We start from the raw sequence: 6,325 nt of genomic DNA on the forward strand, positions 1-6,325 counted from the left end.
CCCGTCGCCGCCTCTCGTCTTCGTCCTCCTCCGCGACCCCCACTGCCACTCCCCTACACTACTCGGTGAGGGTCACGCCCTCTCCTCTCTCCCCTTTCCCGCGCACGCTACGGCGTCGTCGCCCCCCTGCAGCTCTCGGCCGCGCCCTGCGTCCTCCCGTAGCCGCCATCGCGCCCCGACCACGGTCACCCCGCGCTGGCCGCACCCAGCGTGCGCGCCCGGCCCGCGCCCGCCGCCTACTGACCTCACCGGCCCCGCCCCTCTCGTGCTCACCCTCGCGTGCTCGTCGGTGCCCTGCTCCTCTGCTCCCGCGCCGCACCTCGCAACCCTCGAGCCCCGCTGCAGCTCCGTCTGCTGCCTGCCGCGGATGCGCCGCCACGCTCGCCAGCTTCCACGCGCGCCGAGCTGGCGCACCTCCCGGACCCCCTGCTGGCCGCGCCATGGCCGGCCCCAAAGCACCGCCCCGGCCCCTGCACCCTGCTGTCCACTTTGTTCGAGCCCCGCCTCACTGTGGCCTCCCTGCAGCCGCTGCTACTTGCCTTAGCATGGCCCCTCCCTCCTCGACCACTGCTCCGCCGCGCGACCCCGCCACCACCTCCACCGCTGTAGCTTGCGTGCGCCGCCGCACGCCTCACCTCCGACGCCTCACCTGGCCGGCGCCTTGCCGCCGTCACCCAGCCGCCTCGTTGGCCACGCCCAGGCCAGCGCCCGCACGCCCGCACACTCACGGGGCTCCGCCCGCAACGCCCAAGCGCCCGTGCGCCCGTTATGCCCCGCTGGGCCTATGACATATGGGCCCCGCGCCCAGAACGAAATTTAAAAAAAGAATTAAGAAAATGAATTAATAAATAATAATTAAAATTAATTAAAATGTTAATTAATTAATTAGTTAAAGAACTAATTAACTTAATTAATCCTGGTTAGATTAACCTAATCACTTAGTTTAGTTAATTAATCTGTTAGGTAAGTTAACAGTCAATGACATGCGGGACCCACACGTCAGCGACCCAGTCAATACCTATGTTGACTGCTGACGTCATGATGGCGTCGTGCTGATGGAATAATGCTATTTCCGAAATAATTTAATAATAATAATTTAAACATCGATTAAATCTTTTAAAATTAATATAAAATAAACCGTAGCTCGGATGGAAAAACTTAGTACATGAAAGTTGCTCAGAACGACGAGACAAATCCGGATGCGCAGTCCGTTCGTCCACCACACATCCCTAGCATAGCGAACCCGCAACTTTCCCCCTCCGGTTCATCTGTCCAAAAATGCGAAACACCGGGGATACTTTCCCGGATGTTTCCCCCCTTCGTCGGTATCACCTCCTACCGCGTTAGGGAATACCTAGCCTCGTGTATTGCCTCGTTATGTTTTGTAATGCTTTTTTTGCTACGTATTTACTGTTTCTTCCCCCTCTTCTTCCCCGGTAGACCCCGAGACCGGCGCTGATGCCACCGAGTACGACTACGTCACCGACGACCCCTTCTTCTTGCGAGAGCAACCAGGCAAGCCCCCCTTGAGCACAAGATATCGCCTATTCTACTCTTTACTGCTTGCATTAGAGTAGTGTAGCATGTTACTTCTTTTCGTTAATCCTATCCTGATGCATAGCCTGTCCTTACTATTACTGTTGTTACCTTTACCTGCAATCCTACATGCTTAGCATAGGATGCTAGTATTCCATCTGTGGCCCTACATTCTTGTCTGTCTGCCATGCTATATTATCGGGCCGTGATCACTCGGGAGGTGATCACGGGTATATACTTATATACATAATATATGATACCTGTGGTGACTAAAGTCGGGTCGGCTCGTAGGAGTACCCGCGAGTGGATCTTGTGGTGGAGCGACAGGGCAGGTTGAGACCACCTAGGAGAGAGGTGGGCCTGGCCTTAGTCGGCGTTCGCGGTTACTTCAAAATAACACGCTTAACGAGATCTTGGTATTTGATCTGAGTCTGGCCACTGGCCTATACGCACTAACCAACTACGCGGGAACAGTTATGGGCACTCGACGTCGTGGTATCAGCCGAAGCCTCCGTGATGTCAGCGACTGAGCGGCGCGTGCCGGATTGGACTGGAACGCCTACTCTTGTATAAGGGAGGCTAGGTCTGCTTCCGGCCGCGTACGCAACGTGCAGGTGTGCAATGGGCAATGGGCCCAGACCCTTGCGCCATAGGATTTAGACCGGCGTGCTGACCTCTCTGTTGTGCCTAGGTAGGGCTGCGACGTGTTGATCTTCCGCAGCCGGGCATGACCCAGAAAGTGTGTCCGGCCAAATGGTATCAAGCGTGTTGGGTTATGTGGTGCACCCCTGCAGGGAAGTTTATCTATTCGAATAGTCGTGTCCCTCGGTGAAAGGACGACCCGGAGTCGTACCTTGACCTTATGACAACTAGAACCGGATACTTAATAAAACACACCCTTCCAAGTGCCAGATACAACCCGGTGGTCGCTCTCTAATAGGGCGACGAGGAGAGGATCGCCGGGTAGGAGTATGCTATACGATGCTACTTGAAGAACTTCAATCTACTCTTTTCTACATGCTGCAAGATGGAGGCTGCCAGTAGCGTAGTCTTCGACAGGACTAGCTATCCCCCTCTTATTTTGGCATTCTGCAGTTCAGTCCACCGACATAGCCCCTTTACACATATACCCGTGCATATGTAGTGTAGATCCTTGCTTGCGAGTACTTTGGATGAGTACTCACGGTTGCTTTCCTCCCCCTTTTCCCCTTTCCCTTCTACCTGGTTGTCGCAACCAGATGCTGGAGCCCAGGAGCCAGACGACACCGTCGACGACGACTCCTACTACACCGGAGGTGCCTACTACTACGTTCAGGGCGCTGACGACGACCAGGAGTAGTTTAGGAGGATCCCAGGCAGGAGGCCTGCGCCTCTTTCGATCTGTATCCCAGTTTGTGCTAGCATTCTTAAGGCAAACTTGTTTAACTTATGTATGTACTCAGATATTGTTGCTTCCGCTGACTCGTCTATGATCGAGCACTTGTATTCGAGCCCTCGAGGCCCCTGGCTTGTACTATGATGCTTGTATGACTTATTTATGTTTTAGAGTTGTGTTGTGATATCTTCCCGTGAGTCCCTGATCTTGATCGTACACGTTTGCGTGCATGATTAGTGTACGATTGAATCGGGGGCGTCACAGACTGTTACATGATGAACCGCATCTGGCATAATTCTCCATCACCAATCCAATGCCTACGAGCTTTTCACATATTGTTTTTCGCTTATTTACTTTTCCGTTGCTACTGTTACAATCACTACAAAACCCAAACATATTACTTTTGCTACCGTTACCGTTATTTCCATATTACTTTGCTACTAAATACTTTGCTGCAGATACTAAGTTATCCAGGTGTGGTTGAATTGACAACTCAACTGCTAATACTTGAGAATATTCTTTGGCTCCCCTTGTGTCGAATCAATAAATTTGGGTTGAATACTCTACCCTCGAAAACTGTTGCGATCCCCTATACTTGTGGGTTATCACGCACCGCTCACGTCGCCTCCACCTTCACCAACGCCGGCGTCGCCATCGTCAACCACGTCGCCCTCGTCTGCGGCGACCGCCACCGCGTCGTCTTCAGAAGCGAAGGCTCTGACCAGCGCATCCACGTTGTCCTCCACCCACCGCGCTAGGTCGCCCCAGATGGCCTGCGATACGGGGGCAATGGCGGCATCAAAGTCAAAGTAGGGGAAGGTGTTCCGAAGATGACTGAAGACACGTGAGAACGCACGCCCGAGCAGGCCCCGGCTCCTCCCTTCCATGAGCTGGCGAGCTCTGTCAGACCGGGCTTCCACGCGCATCACCATGTCGGTGAAGAAGCGGAGGTGGCTGGCGTAGTCGTCCGTGTGGGGGTGAGGGGCGTCCTCATCGCAAATGTGGCCCAAGGCGGTATTGGCCCTATTCCGAAGGTCCTGAAGCATGGGAGCATGCACGCGCTCCAGCGTCCGCCCCTGGAGCACCTCCTCCCTGTTCTGCCGCGCAACGGAGTCGGCGTCAGCTACCCGCTTCTGGAGAGAAAGCAGCTCGGCATGGGCGGAGGCCAAGTCCGCCTGCGCCGTGACCAGGGCGGCAGTTGTGGCCTCCTCACGCCTCTCCGCCTCAGCTAACCTGGGCCTAAGAGCGGCGGTCCTGCCAGCTGCCTCCGTTTCCGCAAGCTTTAGCTTCAGGTCGTGCCAACCCTCGAGATCCGCGCGAACCTCAGCCACCCGGCGGTCAACCTCCTCCTGGACCTTGGCCTCGCGAGCCCCAACGGCATCTTCTGCTTGGGCAACTTGACGCTCCCTCGTCTCCAATTTCTCAAGCTCGAGGCTACGCTCCACGGCTTCCAGAGCGAACTCCTCCTCGCGCTTCCGGACCTCTTCTTCCTCGGCGGGCGTCCCCCTTAGCGACGCAAGGGCGGCTTTGCGCGCCTCCACCTGCTGCTCGAGGGAAGCACTCCAGGTCTGGAGCTCCCACGCGCGCTTCTCCGCAGCCTCGCGACGACGGTCAGCCTCGCGAGCCTCCTCCAGAGCTCGAGAGCAAGCCTCACGAGAAACCTTGAGGGACGCCTTGGCTTTCGCGTTGTCGAGATCGCGCTGATGGCGGCCCAGGTTGATGGCCACCTTCAGCTTGCGCCGTTCCTCCACCAGCCGAAGAGCCTCAGCCTTGAAGCGTGCGTCGACGTCCGCAAGTTCACTGCCGAGTCGGTTCATCGCGCCCTTCGCCTTCTGGAAGAGCTCATGACGAACGACACTCCGCCCGTGATCGAACTCAAGCGCACGGCCCACCTCATCCTCCGCGTCGGGGGCTGCGGGCGGGGCGTGAAGCGGCGCGCCCCCTCTGAGCAGGGGGCTGGAAGCTGGTGCTGCCCCAGGCGCCAGCCGGGCCTCGCGCGGGGCCTCGGCCAGTCGGGGCCCGCTGCTTGAAGAGGGACCGAAGACCGAAGCCAACCAGCCATTGTCCATGACCAGAGGAGGGGTCCTGGGCACGCCCGCCAAGCTCCATGCCAGACCGTGGGGGAGAGACGACGAGGCCGCAGGTTCAATGCGCCATGAAGGCAGGCGCACCTCCCCAACCGACCCAGCTCCCGGGACAGCATGCAGACTCGGAGCGCTCAAGACCGGCGGGGGAGACGAGGAAAGAGGAGGCTGCTTCTTGGGGGACACGGCGGCCTTTACAGAAGGGACCCTGAAGAACCAACGTCAGGAAGGGAAGCGGCACTCAGGAAGACACAAAGATGAGGTACTTACTCGTCAACGGCGATGTACTTCCTCCGCTTCAACGGTCCGAAGATACTGCTGCTGCTCGGGGATCCTTTCCTCTTGCGGAACTCCTCGAAGTCCACGCAAAGCCGGCCTAAGCGCTGGACGTGGCGGCAGACGCGGGGCGCAGCCAGGGAAGCGCTCGGAGGGACAACTTCAAGAGCGCCGAGCCGAGGAGAGCAGTCGGGTGCCGTTTGACCGCAACCTCCCGAGACCTCTGGAGTTTCGGCCTCAGGAGCCACGTGCTGCGTTGCCTCCGCAACTGACGCCCCAGGGGAGGAATCACGAGCTCTTGAGGACGACGCCCCAAGATCCCCAGGCGGCGCATGCACCTCGGCGCTCAAGCTACCAGCTTCCGTCGGAGCTCGCCCCCTGCACCCAGACTTGGGACGAGCTCGGCGCTGGCGGCAAAGAAGGGAGCCACGACGACGGGGTTCTCGCGGGACCCCACCAGGCCGTCCGGGCGCAGTCCCCACTCATCAAAGGAAGGCATGCTCTCTACGAATTCAGCCTTGTTCGTGCAGCGGTACAGCAGACAGCTCTTGCCAGGCATGTCGTCCGGCGAAGGGACACCTGTCAGGACCTCGAGCACCGTTTGCCGCGTCTTAAGAGGGAGCCCGGACTCCTGAAACCTCATATGGTCTTGACTGCTGAGCAAGGCCCACATCGGGCGAGAATGGCGCTGAAGTGGAGCGACTCGGCGTCTGATGAACTCCTTCACCACCATAGGCGCAGTCACGCCACGATCCTCCAACCTCCTCAGCCTGAGCCAGGTGGGGACGAGACAGGGGCTCGCGAGCTTCTGGTGGCCCCAACCGGAGTTGGGAACGGCAGGTGTTGACGGAGAGTGGAGCAGAGGGCTGAGCTGTTGGGGAACGTAGTAATTTCAAAATTTTCCTACGCACACGCAAGATCATGGTGATGCATAGCAACGAGAGGGGAGAGTGTTGTCCACGTACCCTCGTAGACCGAAAGCGGAAGCATTAGCACAACGCGGTTGATGTAGTCATACGTCTTCACGATCCGACCGATCAAGTACCGAACGCAC

Source organism: Triticum aestivum, chromosome 1D (genome assembly GCF_018294505.1).
Source record: "Triticum aestivum cultivar Chinese Spring chromosome 1D, IWGSC CS RefSeq v2.1, whole genome shotgun sequence".
In the NCBI taxonomy this organism is placed as follows: Eukaryota; Viridiplantae; Streptophyta; class Magnoliopsida; order Poales; family Poaceae; genus Triticum; species Triticum aestivum.